The sequence below is a fragment of the Protopterus annectens genome, chromosome 14.part0 (genome assembly GCF_019279795.1).
Source record: "Protopterus annectens isolate FY-2018-M chromosome 14.part0, PAN1.0, whole genome shotgun sequence".
NCBI classification, from domain to species: Eukaryota; Metazoa; Chordata; order Ceratodontiformes; family Protopteridae; genus Protopterus; species Protopterus annectens.
The window spans coordinates 997282747-997305307 of record NC_056748.1 but is presented as its reverse complement, the minus strand read 5'-3'; the positions used below and the strand labels follow the sequence as shown (position 1 = coordinate 997305307).

At 41.8% G+C, this 22561-nt stretch overlaps 1 protein-coding gene across 3 annotated transcripts in view; it reads right to left on the bottom strand.

The window, feature by feature from the left end:
• Positions 1–22561, bottom strand: part of CHUK (component of inhibitor of nuclear factor kappa B kinase complex) — a 1226492-nt gene that overhangs the window by 922856 nt on the left and 281075 nt on the right. The gene's annotated exons all lie outside the window — the stretch shown is intronic.

Sequence of the window (22561 nt, the reverse complement as noted above, 5' to 3'; positions counted from 1 at the left end):
CTGGGAAACATTCTTGGAATATAGGGAATTAATTTGGCAAATTAGATTGGACGCATGCTCCCATTTGGGCATGAATGACCATATTTCCATTAAACCAGCATTAAAATTACTGGCATTAAATCCCAAATGAATTTCCACCTGGTTATAGGTTAGGTACTTGGCTTTAACTCATAGAGGTTTGTAGTTTCTACAGGTTCAAATTCTGGTACCCTATATATATATATATATATATATATATATATATATATATATATATATATATATATATATATATATATATATATACACACACATATATATATATATATATATATATATATACATACATATACATATTTATATATTTCATCACTGTAACATTTTAAATTAACATTTTAACATACACAGCATATTTTAATATTTATTTAATATTTATAAAAATACATATATTTATATTGACATATTTTTATATAATATTTATTATTACTACATATTAAATATTTTATATATATTTTTTATCCAGCATTACTACATTGCAATGGTGATAATACCTATTTTTATTGAATATCAGTTGGCTATGAATGAATTATATGTATGTACTTCTAAACAGCTTTGAAATGGTTAAAGGAGGCACCCAAGTGTAATTTCAGTCATTTTGATTGAAACATTAATTGTTTTCAATTTGTTTCTAAGGTTTTAATACCAAACAAAAAGTATATAAATGCATCAATTAACATTTTACATTGATTCTGATGAAGTCGCTTACGTAGAGACGAAAGCGCGCTCAATCTATGTTTGCTGTACTGTTTGCTGTTGGTGTTCGTCTATATTAAAACTAATATTCAGTTTTAACATACTTTCGAAGCGTGGTTTGTGGAGGATATACCTTTATTGTGCCGACCAGTGGACTGTGTGTTTTTTACATTTAAAGAAAAGTCAGAAGATATTTTTTCTTGTAATTCTTGTAAAGTAGCAACAAATTTACCAAAGTGGGGGAGGGGTCTGTTTATTCATATTTGAGCAAGGGCCTGCAATTTAGCTTATTTTTGGTTGCAGCTGTACAACTCCTTAGTATACTGCAAAACAAGCTCTGAGACACAAATGAGGGCCATTCAAGAAATAAAAGAAGCAGTCTCATTACATAAAGTATATAAAATGACAGTGACTGACACTAAATCCTATTATATGTCAATGGCATGGGAATATACCACTACTTCCTTATGTCTAGCATGACTCATAAAGCAGACCATGTCAAGCCCCATTGGCAGCCATTTTGCAGAAAATATATTAAAGTATAAAATATAACGCAAAAAACAGTCAGGGTGATTCTGATGTGTTTAAAACAGCTCAGAAAACAAAGAGTGAAAAAATAAATTTTTAAGTTATAAAGTGGAGTTTTTAATTTTTTTTTGTTTTGTTTTAATGCTTTTTGTTAAAATAAAAAAGTCTTGTAAAATGTGACATTAATAGAACAACGACAATCCAGAGGGAAGCAGAATGTAAAAAACTAGAGCTGTTGGTGGGTTCTGATACATTCAGACAGTACAGCTGTGATTTTATGAGTAGAGCAATTGAAGCATTTACATTCCCCAGAAAGAATAAAAAGGTTAATTAGGAGAACATATCTGGGATTGGAGGCAAAAATTAAAGTGGGAAGGTTCCTCTCTGATAATTTTTGTCTGTATAGAGGAAGCAGGCAGGGATGTCCTCTTTAGCTTCTGTTATTTCTGTTATGCTTAGAGCCACTGGCAAAGAAAATAAGAGACTAAGAAATTTAAGAATGTAATTGGTTGGGTAATCATAAAAAGTTGGCTTTATTTACAGACAATATTATTTTGTACCTGATGCAACAAAAAAGGACATCTTGGTGTTGTGGAACATTTTGAAATAGTTTCAAGTCTTTTCGGAATAGAAAATTAATGAAGATAAAATAAAGGCTATAGCTATAAACTATGTACCCACACATGAATTTGTTCAGCAATACCCATATTTACAGGGAAATGATAAAAGCAAGTATTTGGGAGTACGGATTAAAATGGATTCTGTTGTGGCAGCTAAGGATATGTGGGAAGAGACTAAACAAAAGATAATACAAAACTGAGAAAGTGCGAAGCTCTTGTTTTTGGAGATGGATAGCAAGATACAAGCAGTGAAAATGTTTTTTTTTTTTTTTTAGTCCCTTTTGTTTTATATACAGTTCAGGTGTATTTTTATCAGCCAGAGGAGAAGGTGTAGATAGTTAATTAATAAATGGTTGAATAACTTTATCTGAGAGGGTAAAAGTACAAGAGTCAAGTGGGATAAGTTGATCCTTCCAATAGAACAAGGTGGTTTAGGACTACTTGAGTTGAATAAACATTTTAGAACTACACAGTTAAGGATCACATACATAACACAAGCAGAGATAGATAATTCAAAGTGGAAAAGGGTGATGATGATAAAGCAAGGGGGAATTCAAGAAATAAGGAGAAAGTGGGACTTTGGATGCAGATCATTAAAGAGAATAACAGCCATACTGACTATATTACAGTCATGAAGCAGCAGTAAGTATTGTAAGAACTTAGCCACCACCAAGTACAGAGAAAGGAGATTTTGCCAATAGGTATGACTGCAATTAAGGGTACAGAGAATGATCACGAGGAGGCTAGAATCTACTGGAGAAAACTAGCAAATGAACCAAGTTATTCGGAGCAAAAAAACTAGAGAGGGAAAGTAAAAGATTGGGAAGAGGCCAAGAAGACATTTGAACTGCAGGCTGGGGATTGCATATACTGATATTAATCACAGACAGGGAAGGCAAAGAAAAAAATGGTACAAGGGAATCTTAAGTGAAAAACTTACTCTGGTAGAGTTTTTAGTTGAATTTAGAACAGAAGCTGCTGTTAAAAAAGGGATAAGTAGTAAGGCTTATAAAATACTGCATAATTTTTATTTGTTTATTTATTTATTGACATTTGTTAAGAAATGTTAAAAGTGGAAACAGGTGGTTAGAAAAGCTTGAGAAGACAGACTGGATAAGCAATTCACAAGAAAACAATGAGAGGACAAATGTATGGCTCCCAAATATACAACAAAGTATAGAAGATTTAGAATTTTTGCTTGCATGTGTTTGCATAGGTATTTTTTATACCCAAAACAGACTCCAAAGAATTTTTCCTCAGGGAGATGGAAAAGAAAGCGGCAACTGGGAACATATGTTTTAGGAGTATAATGAGATAGCAGACTTCTAAAATTCCCTACAGAATATTCTGTCAGAAATACTGGGTTAGCAAATGGGTGCAACTAAGGAAATTAGCTTTTGAGCTGGGGATACAGGATATTAATTTCCTAGATATACAGTAAGGCATTGTTAAGTTCAATTCTGGTGGCTGCCAAAAAGCAATTAGTAGAAAATGGAAATCAAAGTCTAAAACCTACTGTATTTGAAGTAATGAATATTGTAACAGAGATAAAAGAACTGGATGTGGTTCATAGGTTCATACTAGGCTATCTGCCCTGGGGCAATTATAAGCCTAGCCCGATTCTGTATGGCTTACGCCACCCCTTGATTTGAGTATACTGTGCCCTTTTTAAGGTTTAGTTTACTGTGCCTCTGTCTAATAGTGACACGGGAGTAATCCCTGGGACAAACCTACGATCCCCCATCCACCTATCGAGATTCTTCTTGAAGAGATTCAGTGAGGTGCTCTGCCTCACATGAACTGGAATTCTATTCCAGAGCGAAGGGAGCCTCTGGGTTATGAACCTGTCCCTCCAGCAAGTTCTATTTATTTCTGTGCTGAGGTTCAAGTCCCTCAAGCATGTGGCTCTAAGGGATTTAGATTTACTGAGGTGGAGCATGTCCATTAATTCTGGATTTGACATAGCTTTGTATGTCAGGCATAGATCGCCTCAAGTAGGCGGTATGCAACTGAGTAGAGCTGGAGCTTTTTAACCGAGCAGCATATGGCATCTGTTTGAGACCCTTGATCCTCTTGGTGAGATACTTTTGGGGTCTTTCTAATTGCTGCAGGTGTCGGGTAAGGTACATCCCAAAAGGGGCATTGTATTCTATGATGGGCCTGATGAGGGATGAATAAAGGGGCACGATTACCTCTCTTGATCTAGATGTGAAACCCTTCGTGATGAGGTGGGCTATGTAGAAGGTCTTTCTAACCACTTTGGCAATGTGGTTTTCAAAGGAGAGATTGCTATCAACTTGGGTCCCCAGGTCCCTAATAACTTTCTCTGTACTTAATGGGTTTCCGCCTATGTGGTAATTTGTGGGCACATTGTTTTTGCCAAAGGGTATGACTATACATTTTTTGGCATTTAGCTTTAAACCATGGCGCTGGCACCAGTTATCTGTCTCTGTGAGACCTTTTTGAAGGATGTTTGTTGTCAGCTGGAGAGTCGATTATGGCACCCAGTTTGCAGTCGTCTGTGAACTTGGTGAGCAATAGTCCTCCCACGTTTGCTTGTACCTCGGAAAAGTATATACCGAACAAGAGTGGTCCTAGCACAGAACCCTGTGGGACGCCACTTGTGACCGGTTTCGAGTCTGACATGGCAACAGCAACTCTCACTCTGTGGGTTCTGTCTTTGAGACAGTTTGCGACCCATCCTGTGACATAGGGGTTTATATTTACGCTGGATAGCTTATCTATGATGCCCGAGTGGGGTACTGTGTCAAATGCCTTTGCAAGGTCCAGATAGGCTGTGTGGACTACCTTCCCTTCATCTATGGCTTTGGTGACTGTTTCAAAGAAGTCAACCAGGTTCAAAAGGCAGGATCTGCCCTTGACAAAGCCGAACTGGGTAGGATCTAGTGTCTGTAGGTCCCCAATATCTTTGTTTATGAGCTCCATGATGATCCTCTCCATAGCCTTACAGACTAAGCTAGTCAGGCTTATGGGGCGATAGATTCCAGGGTCCGTAGAGGCTCCACCTTTGTGGAGTGGGACCACTGTTGCTGTACGCCATTCTGTGGGCACATATCCTGTAGTGAGGCTGAGATTGTATAGCTGTTTTATTTGAGGGATTAGTTCCTCTTGGAGTTCATGTAGGACGCAACCTGGGACGCCATCTGGTCCCATGGAAGCAGTGTTTTTTTGCTTTGGAGAGGGCAGCCTTCACCTGAGCATCAGAGATGTTTGGGAGGCAGCCCTCTGCCAGGATAGGTACTTGCTCTTTTGGGGGGGAGGGGGTGGAGAAGTTTGCACTGAACCGGTCTGCCAGGATATTGGCGACGTCTGTGGGTTCAGTGTATTTTTTGTCGTTTAGAATCAACTCAGAACAAGTCTGGGAGTTGCATCCCAGGTTCCTAACATAACTGAAAAAAGCCTTATGATTGTCTTTGGTGTCCTGTGCAATTTTTCTCTTGAAGACGGCCTTGGAGGATTTTATGAGGGATCGTAATTTTTTGCTAGTACTGATCAGAGATGCCTTCCCTATTAGGGATTTTGCTCTATCATGTAGTAGCTTTCTCCTTCTGTTGTACAGTTTATTTATAGCAGGGGTCCACCAGACTGGACGCCTGCCTTTGGATGATTGGGTCTTGGTTTTGTTTGGGATAGCATGATCCATGCATTCCTGGAGATGTCCATAGAATGCGTTTATATAGGATTCTGCAGTTTGGGCCGTAGTTTCCACTGGTCCTGGGGCCTTAAAGGATTCCACTTCAGTTTTGAGAAGTGAGAAGTTCGCTTTTGAGAAGTTTTTCACTGTGGTTTTCTGGGCTGGGGGTGGGGTCGGGATGTGGACATCCAGTGAAATTAATTTATGGTCTGATCTTACCAATGAGGGATATACTTCTGGTGTGGAGCATAGAGTCCCCATGTTGGTAATGATCAGGTCTAGTATGTTGTCCCCTCTTGTGGGAGTGGTGACTAGTTGTTCCATAGCATTTGAGGTTATAATTTCCAGGAACCTTTGGGCTAAGGTGCTGGGGCTTGAGTAATGCTCCCAGTCAATGTTTGGGTAGTTGAAGTCGCCCAATATAATGGTGTTCGGAGAGATCTTCATGTTCTCCAATGTTTTCAGGTAAGCCAAGTAGGATTCCTGCCTTTGAGAGGGTGGTCTGTAGGATGCTATAAACTGAAAAGCAGTCTTGCCCACTGTTAGTTGCACATGGATGGTCTCCGATACTTCGTGCAATGCCACTAACCTGGAGGTGTGGATATCCTTGATAAATATGGAAACTCCCCCTCCTTTTGTGGTTCGGTCCGGGTTTTGGGGCCGAAAAGCATGATATGAGGTATAGCCTGGTAGTGCTGGGGTGCTCTCTGGGGCCTTGAACCAGGTTTCTGTCACTGCACAGATATCGATATTCTCCATACTGAGGAGAGCTTCGAGTGCGTGCATCTTGAGGTTAAGACTTCTGGCGTTAAGCAGCATTACCCTTAGTTTCTTGTTCCTTGTGCTGTCTATGGGGGTGGGTTTGACTTTTGAGCCTTGCCTAAAAAAGGCACTATGGGGATGGCAAGAGCCTTTGCCAATATCCGAAAGCCCAGTGGTGACGGGTGCAAGCCGTCCCTAGCGAAGCAACGTGGCTTGTCGAGCATGTCATCCCAGGCTGACAGACACTGGATCCCCTTTGAATGACACCAAAATTTTAGCCAATTGTTAAAATCGATCATTTTGTCTTTGTACTGTGGCATCATTCTAGGTGAGGGTAAGATGCTGCTCAAGGTCAGGGTCATACCAGCCTGGGCTACATGATCAGAGAGCTCCTCTATGTCTCTTTTCATGTAGTCCAGGGAGGTACGTCTCAGGTCATTCACACCAGCATGTACAATGATTGAGTCATATTTGCATTTGCTTTGGAGTGACCTGAGTGCTTGCGTTATGTGGCGGATCCTAGCACCCGACAGGCAGCTCACCGTGACCTTCTCTTTATTCAGCCTGGTGAGCGGGACGTCAGTGTGTCTGACAATAGAGTCACCTATTACAAGAGTATCAGGTGTGTTATTCAGCCTTAAGGGCTGTGGCTGCTTGGCACACTGACTTTGTGGGCTATGTGTTGTGCGTGTTTTGTTTTGAGGTAGCGTTTGCTTGGATGTCTGCTTTGGAGGTCTCTGTTGCTTAGGTAGATTTTTATTTAGAGCCTCCGAGTATGTTTTTATGTATTTATGTGTTTGGTTCGCTGATGTGGTGGGACTATGTGATACTGGAATTGTGTTGTGTGAGGTTACCTTCTCCTCCTGACTGGTTACACCAATTTTGAGATGAGAGAGCTCAGCCTCCAGTTTGGCTAAATAGTTGCATCTCTCACATATATTTGAACCTGTTTGGAGGAGGAGAGGGTTGTCCGTGTACATGAGACAGTTGTAACATTGCCTCAAAATTCCCAGATTCACCAGCTGGACTGTAGAGGAAACCATTGACTGACCTTTGGACATGCTAGAGTAATATAGAGAAACTGAATTTAAGACTGACCAATAGAGGACAGGGTAATCGTAGAGAGTATAAGAGTAAGTAGTGCTTATGGTTTAATAGTGCTAACTTGTAGGATTACTTAATTGGACCAGTGAAGGGCCTTGGAATGAGAACATGGTGTTTAAATTGAGAGATAGAGTAGTTCTAAGGGAAGAAGTGAAGAGCAGACTTTGTGGAGCCAGGAATAGTTTAAACCCAATTAGGCAGCGCTGCCCACTGTTCCGCTATGCACAAAAACGCGCAAAACCACGCAAAAGAGGGTTTTAAGAGAGGAAGATGAAGGAGTTTGGAATTGACCCAAAATGGCCAATAAAACTACAGGTTCAAGTCAGTAACCACTCCCACAGGGGCAGGCAGGCTGCTCAATGTTTTTCACTGCCACTGATCAACAGAGAGACTTCCCTTTAGCCCAAGCAAAAAATGGCCTCACAGAAACTTACAAACAGTTCAAGAACAGCAAGCCTGTAACTGAACTTTTTTAAATCTCAGAAAAGTGGGAAAAAAGCAAGATTTTTTGTTTTTTCAGAGATAGCAGAGGTTCACAAGTATCAACAAGTTATAACAGTGCAGTAAATGACCCCACACAAGAGTGCTAGGCCAAAGACAGATACAATGCAAGTTTTGAGAAAAAAACGATTTTAAAAATAAGTGCAAACAGGAAATTCAGTAAACAGCTCTAGGTTGTGCTCTAAACACAGTTACTAATGCAGAAATCAAGTTTAACAAGCCAGAAAATGCTCAAAATAGGCGGCTATGCAGAAAAACTTGGCAAATAAACAGAGGAAAAATACTAAAATCTCAAAAGTGGCTCCTTTCTTCTCTCAGCGTTTTCTCCTCTTGGTGGGTGCTTCACCAACAGCCAACAAACCTGAAAAGATGCCAAAACCACGAGGCAACCAGTTTTTAAGAGAGGAAGATGAAGGAGTTTGAAATTGACCAATTGGTATCTTTACAAAAGGGTAGGAGCAAATTACATAGAAAAAATGGAAACTGAGTTAACACTACATGGAGTGAGGAAGGCAGAAATTGATCAATTTAGGTAATGTTGGATTGATCATAATTATACAAAAATATATTATGATGTATAATGTTTGCAACTGGGAATGTTAAAATTGTTTGTTTTCTTTTCATCTATAGTATTTAGCTTGTTTTAACTCTAGCTGTAGGCTGAAACATTTCATGTAGGAAGTATCGACTCTGATATTGTCTGCAATTTTCTGACGTTTTTCAGCACTTATGCAACCCCCCTTCAGATTTCATTAGTTGTGATGGTGAAATTTACTCTTAAAATATTTAGTCAAGGAACACCCGATAAAAAGAGAAAAAAAGGAGTACAGATTTCCATACTTAACAAGTAAAAATAGTACTGGGGCACAGTTTGACAGATATATGCATTTCAGTTTTGCTACAATAAGAGACTAAAGTAATTGAATTAGGAAGATATCACGTACTCTACCTTGTGAATACTGTTCATTAAGAATGACTCACCTTTGGGAAATCTGATTTCAAATCCTATAAGGATACACACCTGAAACAACTACAGTAGCTCAAAGTCCCTTTTGTTATTGTGGTAAATTTTACTTGGGAACTTGCAGTACAGAATGGAGTTTAGAGCACTGCCGTAACCACCGGCCAAAATCACAACAAATAACTTGCAGACTACACAGAAATACTACATTCTAATTATCCTTCAGTTACACACTCTCAGTTAGGAAAGGCACAATACAAAGATTATGACCAGTCCAGTTGAAAATGTAACTGCTACTCTGTTGTCTTCAGTGTAAGGAAGCCCTTCATTAACATGTATACCAGCGAAAACTAGAAACTTACAGTCCTGAAAAACACGAGTTGTACTTAAGACTTCCAAACTAAGAGCTTCTTTTAACTTTAGGGGTAGGTACTCAGGCAATTTTTGTTTGGCACTCCAGCAGAAAACAGCAGAGGGGAATATTTTGATCAGTTACAGTATTTCCTTACTTTCTTTTACTTCTAAATAGTATTTCTTACAAACTTTCACTAGATATACTGATTGTCAATAATGACAAGATATGCGTTTATCCAAATATTGTGCAAGTATAACCCACTTCCGTCCAGTATTGCAGATCATTTCCCTAGAACTTAAATATTTTGCAAGAGCAGAAGTCAGTTTCTGGCACTCTGCTCAAAAAAGCTTGCCTATTTTTGCTTTGATTTATTAATTTATTTTTTGAGCAATGTTATAACAGAATCTGACTCATTTTCCTTACTATATTATAAATTTTAAGTAAGGGTGCTATGCCTCTAATGTTCCAAGAATTTAAGAGTGATGTTACCAAACACCATATCTATGTATTACCAGTAAAATTAGGCATTGTGAGCAGAGGCAAGAAATCAAATCTTAGTGCAAACAAAATTTTTGTGCATGCATGAAAAAACGTCTTGCCTCAAAGATTAGCAAAAAGTGTGACTTGTAATTCACACATGCTTTTTTATGAAGTTAATGTATTTAAAATCTCAGTTTTCGGTTCTAACTTGGCAACATTAACTAAATACAGGCGTGCTACTGTAATCAGTGCTGATCAGGAAACCATACATTTGAATGCATCATTAACCTTACAAACAGCAGCAAAGTATAACTATACATGTCTAACTGGCTTTCTGAATTCACTTTAAAGTTTCAACAGTAGCTTGTGGTTGCAAAATAACATGACATTTCACCTCAACCACAAGTGTATTAGTCAGTCTCCACCCCAGCTCACAGGAGAAACCACTGTAGATGTTTCTAGCATTTCTACAGTTTTAGAAACAGGAAATAAGCACAGTCCTGCATCTTCACCAGCAGCCACTGTGAAGGTAACTTCAGATTAAAGAGCACCAGCTGTTGAACTCTACGGGATATTATGACAGAACTCACTTATGCCCCACTGGTGTAAACCACATTCTACAATGGACATAATCAAAAATGAAACGCTTGCATTGGCTAAAGGCCTTACTGTGACAATTATGCTAATCTACAAATATGTATTCAGACAAGAGCACACTAACCCTCTTTGCACTATGTGAAGTATCAGTTACATGAACAACAAACATTAACAAAGGGCTAACTGCAACAAAAATACCACTATAAGCAATGTACATCGATGAACAGTAGCATTACTTAACATTATGCACGTGTGGAGGTGCTTAAAGTATACGGACTTTTAAATGTCTTACTCTAGGGATTACCAATATAATCCACTTCTGCAAAAATAGGTGAGCAGTCTGAAGCAATATAGGCTGCTATAGGAAAAGAAGGAATATTACTTCATAGTGCTGGTGGAATATAGCAGAACAGACAAGACCTGTATATGAAGAGCTTTAACCTATCTGATGCTGCAGTGTGTTGAGAGATGCTGCTAGGTACACGTGTGTGCTACACCACCATCCTTCTAAGCCTGTTAAGAATTTCTTACAATAATCTTCAGGGTGCAACATCGGGCACAACCTGTGGCACTGGCACACCAGGCACCAAACTACGTTGGCTGCAGACATTAACAAAAACACACCATTTTTGTATAACATTGTTATGAATGGAATGTTTTATAAAGAGCACTAAAATGTCCTTTTTTTAGATTTAGAGAAATGTTCACTTTCAAACAAATACTATTAAGTTTAGGCAATTTACAAGGCCTACCTCACACCATTTCTAATCACACTAAGTGGAAGAATCCACTTTTGACATACAATTTATGCACAATGAGGTATGAACAGTTAAAGAAAACAAAAAAACAACATCCATATATTTGTAATACAAGTTACAATCCACTAAAAGACTTTTGTCAAACAGCAGAAAAGTAAAATGTTGTTATATTCATAACCAAAAAAAAAAAAAAAAACCACATAAAACTGAAATGTAAGATGTACACCCTTTTCTCTAAGATGGTGCAACTTTGAAGGGAGACTTTCATAAGGACTTGCTTCCCACACTAGGGGTGCAGTTGACCTCGGAGTAATCATTTTCTACTTTTAGATTTTCTTTCATGTGAAATGTATGTTCACAGTTTATGTTCACTTACAATGTAGCAGTGCTTTATGATGTGGGGATCTCCACTAAAACTGAAAATAACTGCAAAATAAGGAATGGTGTAAATGTTCTATTAATTTTAAAACAATAAGGTAAAGTGTGGAAGACCATGCCAAATTATCTTTAAAAAGTACTCATGAATGCTGACGTGTTTTTTTTTTTTCTAACAGCAGCAACACTTCAAAGTTAGAAATAAAATACAGTTGTGTACACTTACCATAAATGTAGATGTTCGAGTATATTCACTGTTGCAGTCATCACATTTGGGTTATCCCTGTCAGGGTAGCCCTCAGCCGGCCCAAATACCAGAGACTTAGTATTTCTGCATCGGCTGCTAACACTTGAGGACTGCCGTCAGGTCATCAGTGGTATAAAGTAAGGCAGCCAACACCATTACATCAGTTTTTGTTGCCCTAACCTGTCAGGAGCCTATAAAGTAGGAGGCCATGTACTGGTGGAAGAACCCCACCAGTGGAAAATAAATACCAATATGTCCCTTGTAAGGAAAAGAGAACAACAAGGAAGAATAGTAACAAAAGCAGAAAGAGAAAAAATGGGGATGGAGGGAGGGAAACCAGGACATCTACATTTACGGTAAGTGTACACAACTGTACTATGTTCTTCGTGTTTCACTGTTGCAGTTATTACATTTGGGTAGATTCCCAAAGCTAAGGAAATGGGTGGAGGCAGTCAAGGAAGCTAGGGGCTGGCTAGGATGCTCTGCAAGATTGCAGAGGCAAACTCTGCCCTGGATTTTAAGAGAGGCAGGTGGTAATGCTTGGTAAAAGTGTGAACAGATGTCCAGGTGGCAGCCTCTAGGATGTCCCTGGTGGGGACTCCTCTGAGGAAAGCTGCAGCAGTGGAGGCTGCTCTGGTGGAGTGTATCCTGACCCCCTTGGGGGGAGGCTTACCATGCTGTTTGTAGCAGAAATGGATGAGGTGTGCTATCCATTTGGAAATGGTTTGCTTGGAGATGGCTTTGCCTTCTGCCCCTGTAGCAAAGCTAACCAGCAATTGATCAGACTTTCTGAAAGATTTAGTCCTGTCCAGATAGTATCTCAGCTGTCTGTGCACATCTAGAGTGTGAAGAATCCTTTCCCCCTTGTTCTGGGGAGTAGGAAAGAAGGTGGGCAAATGAATGGATTGGTTGAGAGCCACACTGGACACCACCTTGTGCATGAAGGATGGGTTAGTTCTGATGGATACCTGGTCTGCATAGAAGATGATGAAGGGGTCCACAGCCACGAGTGCTTGCAGCTGAAATACTCTTCTGGCTGAAGCGATGGGCAGAAGGAAGGCTGTCTTGCAGGAGAGAAATTTTAGCTCTGCAGAAGAAGCTGGATCGAAAGGAGGCCGGGTGAGCTTTTCCAAGGCAAAGTTAAAGTCTCAAGCTGGTGTTGGTGCCCTTCTGGGGCGCCTCAAGTTGCTAGCCCCTCTGAGGAACTGTTTGATCAAAGGGTGTGAGAAAAAGGGGCTGTTCAGTGTCAAAATGAGCAGAAATAGCAGAGGCATGAATTTTTATAGAGGAGAAAGATAGACCACTGTGTAGTAGGTCAGCTAAGTAATCCAGGATGAGAGGGATGGAGGGCTGTGCCATATTGGCCCCCTTAGCCTGGATCCAGATGCAGATCCTTTTCCATTTATTTGCATAAGACTTTCTGGTGCTAGTGTGTCTGGCCTCACGGATAAAACCCAGAAACTGTTTACTGAGGATAGAAGATTGGTTCGGGGTTAGGGAATAAGCCAAGTTGCCATACTGAGTGTTTGCAATTGGGGATGCATGAATTCCCCTTCCCTCTGGGTTAGGAGGTTTGGAATCTGACGAAGATGCCATGGAAGCTGCGGGGACAGGCTGCGCAGCAAGGGGTAAAAGTGCTGTCGGGGCTAGTCTGGAGCTATAAGAATGGTCCTTGGTTTTTCCTCTCTGATTTTGAGCAGTACCCTGGGGATGAGAGGTAGGGGAGGAAAGGCATAGACCGAGAGGATGACCCAGGGGAAGGACAAGGCATCCACTTTCCAAACCATGCAGTGATGCTCCCTGGTGCAGAATTTGCTGAGCTGATGGTTGGTGTGAGAGGCAAAGAGGTCAACCTTCAGGGTTCCCGATTTCTGAGTTATTAGGAAGAAGGTACTTCTGTTGAGCTGCCACTTGTGTGGGTCTAAAAGGTTTGTGATTAATTGGTCTGCCAGGGAGTTGAAAGAGGCTGGTAGGTATTGTGCTAAGAGGTGCAGTTGCATGGAAGAGGTTGTGAGCCAAAGGGTCATGGCCAGCCTGTATAGAGGGTAGGAGTGAGTCCCTCCTTGCTTGTTGCTGTACCACATCACAGTGGTGCTGTCTGTTTTGATCAGGAGAACCCCTGGAGGAAGAAGAGGTTTGAAAGCTATCAAGGCGTGCTGCACAGCCATCATCTCTTTGATTGATGTGCAGGGGGATTTGCTGTGAGCTCCATTGGCCCTGTATGCACCTGCCGTCCAAGTGTGCACACAAAGCATAGTCTGATGCATCTGTGGTGAGGGTCTGGGAGGCAGGGTGTGGGGAGAAGGGCAGTCCCTTGTTGTGGGAGCATGCCGTTGCCCACCAAACAAATTCCTTTCTGAGGCAAGGAATTATAGGTAGAAGAGTTTCTAGGTCTTGAGAGTGTTGACACCAAAGACTCTTTAGGTACCAAAAGATGCCATGAACCCCAGAGCTGCAGGATTTTCCTTGCAGAAAGCTGGGACCTGGTGGCCAGTTGAGAAATGTAGGCTGACAGGAAAATGTGTTTCTCTGGTGTAAGGTATGCCATCTGGGAAGCTATGTCCAGACTTGCTCCCAGGAAGATTATCCTTTGGGTGGACACCTGTTTTGGACTTCTTTTTGTGGATTGTGTACCTTAGGGCCTGTCTGCCTGAAAAAGGCAGTCATCTAAGTAGGGGAAATTTGAATGTTTCTTTGTCTGCAAAAGGCAATGGCCGGAGCCAGGCATTTTGTGAAAACTCTGGGAGCAGTAGATAAGCCAAAGGGAAGCGCAGAGAACTGAAAGTGTTGAGATCCTGCCCTGAAGCGGAGATATTTTATGCATGATTCCCCGATAGGAATGTGGAGGTAGGCCTCTTAAATTCAGGGTGGCTAGCCAAGCATCCTTGGAAAGCATGGGTAGCAGCTGTTGGAGGGTGAGCATTTTGAATTTTGGTTTCACCAGGAAGGTGTTTAGAATGGATAGATTAAGGATGGGGTGCCAGGTGCCCTCTTTTCTGCGCACCAGAAAAAGTTTGGAGTAGAAGCCTTGGCCTATTTGTTCTGCAGGAACGTGCTCTACTGCCCTCAAAGACAGCAGGGAATGGATTTGCTTTTGAGCCTCTGCCCACTGATTTGGTGGTAGATCTGGGAAGCCTTTTGGGGTTGGAAGGGTGTGGAAGGAGAATTTGTATCCCTGAGACACAATGTTCAGAACCCATTGGTCCTTGGTAATGGTGGCCCAGGTGCTTGAGTGAAAGGAGAGTTTTCCTCCTAGGGGTAAGTGAAGGTGGGCAGAGGGGAGGTCGGGAGGAGGCGAGTCATTGTGAGTTCTTACCATAAGGGTGTGGCTTAGAAGTCCCTGGTTTTGAAGTGGAGGTAGTCCACTGCTTAGATCTCTGCATTCCCTGGGGCTGCTGTCTGGGAGGTCTGCTTCCATGGGGCCTAGGCTGGGCCTGTTTACTCGGAGCAGGAAAGGACCAATGCTTGGAAGGAAAATGCCTGCTGAACCTAGGGGGCTGGATCTGTAAGAAATCTTTAACTGTTTGCATAGATTTTGATTTTTCGGCCATCCTTTTTTAAGACCTCTTCTGCCTTAGTGCCAAATAAGTTATCTTTGTGCAAGGGTGCATCCAACAATTTAGATTTGACATGGTCTGGCAGGGGTTGTTCCTTAAGCCATGCAAGTCTTCTAATGACAGATCCAGTGACTGCTGCCCTGCAAGAGGCTTCTAGGGCGTCAAAACCACAGTGCAAAGTGTGTTTAGTTACTTGACTTGCAGAATGCATTAAGTCTTGTAACTCTTTAGATTCTCCCACAGCAGGAAAGGAGGACATTTTTTGTTTAAGGAGTTCCAAGGTATGTTGCTGATATTTAACACATGGAACTGACAATTTAGTGCCCTGATAGCAAGAGTAGTTAAGGTGTATTCTTTTTTACCCCATTTGTCCAATGCTTTGGAATCCCTGTACGAGGGCGTTGGGATTCTTAGCAGAGGTTGCTTTAATCCCTTTTGGCCCTTGAGAAATGATGTCGGGGTCAGCTGCTGGATTTCTAAAAAGATATTTCTGTGAGTCAGGGACTCTAGTACCTGTCTGGTTTTCTGGGAACAGGAGGTAGGGCATCAGGAGTCAAGCTGGATTTAAGGAAAACATCGTCCACCACATCCAGGACTGGGGGGATGGTCAAGGGTCTGTACTGCGGAAGATCTAGGAATTCCCTGAGTATCTTTTTAGACTGAGGGTGGTACTGAGTCTCCCATTGGAAATGCTCCCTTAAAGTATGCAGGGTTTCCCCAAAGGAAAAATTGTCTGGGGGAGAGGCTGAAGAAATGGATTCCTCTGCATCAGAATCCTCATAAGTAGAGAGAGGCAGCATGTCTTCAAAGTCAGATGCATCAGATTAATCTGACTATTGTTCAGACAAAACTACTGGGGACAGATCTCTTTCTTTTTGGGGGGGTAGCTTGGATTCCCCTGATCAGCATGGCAAGGTCTTCTGCCATTTTAAGCATTTGAGACTGAGGCAAGGTAGCAGGCCCCTGAAAGTGTGTAGTTGATGTTTTGGGTGTGGTTCTAACCCTGGGCCTAAGGAACTCAGTTGTTTTCGAAAGAACGGCAGTTGCAAAAGAAGACGTTGGTTTGTGTCGAGATTCGGTGGTGCGAAGGACTTCCTCAGAAGCCGGTCTCTTCTCAGTGGCTCCAGACCCATCCAAAATAGAGACGACCACAGGATCCTTAGACGAAGAAGAGTTGTGCGGCATACCGGACTCTGAAAGGGTCTCGGTAGCTGTCTGCGAATCAACTGAAGCAGGCATCAGGGGCTGCGAAAGTGCTTCACTGAGGACTGGAGTACTGATGACTAGCTTAAAGGAAGTGTCATCGGAAGGTTTGGACCTGTGTGGTCTGTCTCGGTCTTTATCTTTACGTTTTTTTCGGAAGATCTGCTGTTGGATGGCTTACTGAAGCCATATCGGAATTGGAGGACTGTAAATGAAAATATCTGGCTATATTAACAGCCCGACGACAGATTGTTCTGGCATTAAACAAAGGACAGAAGCGACAAAGTACAGTTGTGTACACTTGCCATAAATGTATATGTTCGAGTGTATTCACTGTTGCAGTCATTACATTTGGGTAATCTGCTGGCAGGTTGCCCTCAGTCCGCCTGAATAACAAAGTCTTAGGTCCTGCATTGGTTGCTGTCTCCTCTTCCATGATGTCAGGTCATGAGGGGTATAAAACATGCAGCCGACACCATTTTATTCAGTTTTTTTCTTGCCGCAGATGTCAGGTGCCCCCCAAATGGAGAGCAAAAAAAAAATAAATAAAAAAATAAAAAAATATAAAATAAATAAATAAATAATAATAAAAAAATATATATATATATATATATATATATATATATATATATATATATATATATATACACACATGTATATATAAACAGAAATATATGAAAATGCACTTTTAGCAACATAAACTTTACCTTCATCTAAAAGCAAATACACCACAAATGCTTTAGTATATAGTGAAGGAAAGAAAAGTTATAGAAAAAGGGGGGACCTGGACTGCAACAGTGAATACACTCAAACATCTACATTTATGGTAAGTGTACACAACTGTACTATGTTCTTCGTGTTTCACTGTTGCAGTCATTACATTTGGGTAGAATCCCAAAGCTATGGATGGCAGGATGTAACTAAATAGCATTAGGAGTGGCTATAAGGCCCTACAGAACTGCAGTGGCAAAGCCTGCCCTGGATTTGGAGAAGAGAGGCAAATGATGCTTTGTGAAGGTATGAACAGAGCTCCAAGTAGCAGCCTCTAGAATGTCTTTGGTTGGAACCCCTCTGAGAAAAGCTGCTGAGGTAGAGGCAGCCCTGGTGGAATGTGACCTGATCCCCTTGGGCACAGGTTTACCATGGTGCAAGTAGCAGAAACAATGCAGTGGCTTATCCACTTAGAAATAGTCTACTTTGATATAGTCTTCCCCTCTCACCCTGCAGCAAATGCTACCAGTAGTTGCTCAGACTTCTTAGAGATTTGGTCCTGTTTAAGTAGAATCTTAGTTGTCTGTGTACATCCAATGAATGCAGAATCCGTTCCTCCTTGTTCTGCGGATTTGGGTAAAATGTTGGCAGGTGAATTGTCTGGTTAAGAGCCACACTGGATACCACCTCAGGCATAAAAGAAGGATTGGTCCTGAGGGACACCCTGTCCGGGTAAAATGTAATAAAAGGCTCCACAGCCATGAGAGCCTGTAGTTCTGAAACCCTTCTTGCTGAAGTGACTGCCAAGAGGAAAGCTGTTTTCCAAGATAGAAATTTTATATCCGCAGTAGCTGCTGGTTCAAATGGAGGCAGGGTGAGTTTTTCCAGCACAAAACTGAGGTCCCATGCAGAAGTTTGTGATCTTCTGGGAGGCCTTAAATTTTTGGCCCCTCTAAGATACTGTTTAAGCAGAGGATGAGAAAAGAGGGGGGGCTCTTTGTTGTAATGAACCGAGATAGCAGAGGCATGTATTTTTATTGTCAAGTATCTCAGTCAAACATTGTAAAATCTGAGGAATATTGGGCTTTGCTGTGTCCATTCCTTGTGCTTGGTTCCAAGCACAGAATCTTTTCCATTTATCAGCATAAGATTTTCTAATACTAGGCCTTCTGGCTTCCAAAATGACATTCATCACAGATTTACTGAGAGGTGTTGTTTGAATAATTAAATGATCAGCCATGTTGCAAGGTTCAGAGTTTGGAGCTGAGTGTGCAGAATTTGATTGTTCTGCTGAGACAGTAGATGAGGTATTTGAGGCAAGTACCAAGGAGGAAGTTGAGGCATATTCCTTAGAATTGGGCACCAGTGCTGGCGAGGCCAGTTCGGAGCAACTAGGATCATTTTTGTTTTTTCCTGTATAACTTTTAGTAAGACCTTGGAGAGAAGAGGCAGAGGGGGAAAGGCGTAGACTGATAGGTTTTTCCAACTGAAGGATAGGGCATCCACTTTCCGTGCTTTTTTTGTGGCAAGTTCTTATGCAGAAATTTGTCCAGCTGATAATTTTGGAGAGAGGCAAACAGATCTATGTCTGGGCTCCCCCATTTCTGTGTTAACATGCTGAAGATTTGTGGATCCAGTTTCCATTTGTGCGGGTCCATAAGATTTCTGCTTAAATTGTCTGCCAGAGTGTTTTGTTTTCCTGGCAGGAATTGAGCTTGAAGATATATTTGGTAGGTCAAAGCTGTGTCCCACAGTGCCATGACTAATCTGCAAAGGGGGTATGAGTGTGTGTCCCCTTGCTTGTTTATATACCACATGACTGTGGTGTTGTCCGTCTATCAGTAGTTGTCCTGGATGAAGTAAGTCCTTGAAGGCTGCTAGGGCATTTTGAACAGCCAGCATCTCTTTCTGGTTGATATGTAGATGCATTTGTTTTGGTGCCCATATGCCCTGAATGCATCTTCCTGCCATGTGGGCCCCCCAGGCATAATCTGATGCATCTGTTAAGGTTTGGCTGGCAGAGGGTAGAGTGCAGGGCCATCCCATGTTTTGGTAACAGACCTCTGCCCACCATAGAAATTCCTGTTGCAGGCAGGGAATGAGAGGAACCATTGTTTCCAGACTGCGTGAATGTTGACTCCATAAACTTTTTAGGTACCATTGAAGTTTCCTCATATGCAGTCTTACATATAGAATTAGTAGGATGCAGGATGCCATGAAGCCCAGAGCCTGCAGAATTTGTCTTGCAGAAGACTGGGTTTTTGTTGCCATCAGTTTGAAGTAAGTAGTCAGTTGCCTTTGTTTGTCTGGCATAAGGTAAGCCATCTGGACAGTTGTATTCAAGCTTGCACCCAGGAATGTTATCTTTTGAGAGGGTATCAGTTGTGATTTCTTTTCGTTTATAGTGTACCCTAGGCATGTTAGAAGCCTTTTGGAAAGTATGTTTTCCAACTTGTTCAGCTGCATGCAATAATTCCTGTAATTCTTTATTTTCTGCACATTCTGAAATCAACATCATTTTCTGTTTCAGCAATCCCATAACATGTTGGTGGTACTTAAGCATGTGAAATTGACAGTTTAAGGCCCTGACTGCCAAGGTTGCAGATGTATAAACCTTTTTTCCCCATCTGTCTAGTGCCCTTGAATCTCTGTCAGAGGAGGTAGGGTTTTTTGCTGTTGAGGCCTTAACTCCCTTTGGACCCTGTGAAATAGTTTCAGGGTCAGCAGCAGGATTTCTAAATAAAAAATGTATGTGAGTCAGGGACCCTGTAATATCTGTCAGGCTTACTCGGAGCTGGAGGTAAGGAGTCAGGGGTCAAGTTTGACTCCGAAAATACATCATCCACAATGTCTAAAACAGGGGGAATGGCAAAAGGCTTGTGCTGAGGGAGAAGGAGGAAATCCCTGAGCCTCTTTTTTGATTCTGAGAAGTCTTGACTTTCTCAGTGAAAATGTTCCCTCAAAGTATGCAAGGTTTCTCCAAAGGAATAATCCTCTGGAGGAGATGCAGATGGAATAGACTCCTCAGCATCAGAATCCTCATAGGGAAGTATAGATAATTCCTGATCAGAAGAGGAATCAGAAGAAATAGAAACCTGATCCGAAGATTCATAATCAGTGTCTTGCCTAGGCGTCTTATCTGGAGAGGGATAGGTACACCCCGATCAAGGTAACAAGGTCTTCAGCCATTTTGATCATCTATTTTTCAGGCATAGAGGGCTGTGCACGTGGCTCAGGCATCGTTTTTTTAGTTTTAGAAGTTGTTTTTGCCTTTGGTTTTGCAGCTGTCGGTTTGATATATAAATGTTGAGGTCCGAATACACTCAGAAGCCAGTGCCTGCTCAGCATCTCTGGACCCATCCGAGAGAGATACATCCATCGGTCCAATACCTTGAGTATCTTGCGGCATGCCGGCCTCCACATGGGTGTTGGTAGAGGTCTGCGACTCGAAGGTAGCGGGTATCAGGGGCTGCGAAAGCACCTCACTGAGTACCGGCGAACCGGTGACTGGCTTAGAAGAAGCTTCGTCGTCGGTTTTGGATCTCGACTGCCTTTTCTGTCCTTTTCTTTGCGTTTTTTATGTACTCTGGTAGTCGGATTGCTATCCGACGACATTTCTGGGTAGTTAAATCTGTTTCCAAAATACTTTGATGCAAAAATATACCAACGCTTAATAGTGCGTTGGTTAAATCTAGCACAAAACCGACAGCCAGGCACGTTATGATCAGGGCCTAGGCAAAGAATACAGTATAAATGGAAATCCTTATGAGGTATTTGCTTCCCTCAAGTAATACAATTATTAACTTTTTCTGACATCGGTAAAAAGCAAGAAAAAAGTTTCCCCAATGGGGTACTTAGCTTTAGTGAAGACTTTGGTTCTGAAACTCAAACTCGAATATTTCAGTAGTCGGCCGACCGGCACTTGCGAAATGCTTCTGCTTTGGGCATCGCACGGCAAGAAAGACTGAAGAAAATGGCATCGGCTGCATGTTTCATTCCCCTGACGACCTAACGTCATGGAAGAGAAGACAGCAACCGACGCAGGACCCAAGCCTTTGGAATTCAGGCCGACTGAGGGCATCCTGCCAGCAGATTACCCAAATGTAATGACTGCAACAGCGAAACACGAAGAACATCCCTGTAACATCTGTCTGGCTTACTAGGAGCCGGAGGTAGGGAATCAGGAGCCATGCTTGATTCTGAAAACACATCAACAATGTCTAATACAGGAGGTATTGCCAAAGGCCTACACTGAGGAAGAAGGAAATCCCTACGCCTTTTTTTGATTCTGAGAACTCCTGACTCTCCCAGTGAAAATGTTCCCTTAAAGTATGCGAAGTTTCTCCAAAAGAGTAATCCTCAGGAGGAGATGCAGATGGGATGGATTCTTCTGCATCAGAATCCTCATAGGGTGGAACAGAAAATTCCTGATCAGAAGAGGAATCAGAAGAAATGGAAACCTGATCTGAAGATTCATAATCAGTGATTTGCCTAGGCCTCTTAGTTGGGGGGGGGGTTGGGAACCCCTGATCAAGGTAATTAAGTCCTCAGCCATTTTGATCATCTGTTTTTTAGGCATAGTGGCCTGAGCACATGGCTCATGCGTCATTTTTTTAGTCATAGAAGTTTTTGATCTTGTTTTTGAGACTGGCGTCTGTTTAATATAAAAATTTTGAGGCCTGAAAACATCCTTAGAAGCCGGTGCCTGCTCAGTGGCTCCGGACCCATCCAAGGGAGAGACATCCACAGGTTCAATACTCTGAGAATCTCGCGGCATACCAGACTCCGAATGGGTCTCGGTAGAGGCCTGCGACTCAAAAGTAGCGGGTATCAGGGGCTGCGAAAGCACCTCACTGAGTACCGGCAAACCAACGACTGGCTTAGAAGAAGCTTCATCATCAGTTTTGGACCTCGACGGTCTGTCTCTCTCTTTTTCTTTGCACTTTTTGTGAACTCAGGTAGTCGGATTGCTAACAGACGGCATTTCAGGATAATTAAATCTTGATCCAAAATATTTAGAAGCAAAAATATACCGACGCTTAACAGTGCGTTGATTAAATCTAGCACACAACTGACAGCAAGGCACATTATGATCTGGGCCTAGGCAAGGAATACAGTACAAATGAAAATCCTTATGAGGTATTTGCTTCCCACAAGTAATGCAATTATTAACTTTTACTTACATCGGTAAGGAGCAAGAAAAAGTTTCCCCAACGGGGTACTTAGCTTTAGTTTGAAGACTTCAGTTCTGAAACTCGAATGCGAAAATTTCAGGAGTCGGCTGACTGGCACTTGCGAACTGTTTCTGCTTCAAGCACCGCGCGGCAAGAAAGACTGAATAAAATGGTGTCGGCTGCATGTTTTACACCCCTGACGACCTGACGTCATGGAAGAGGAGACAGCAACTGACTCAGG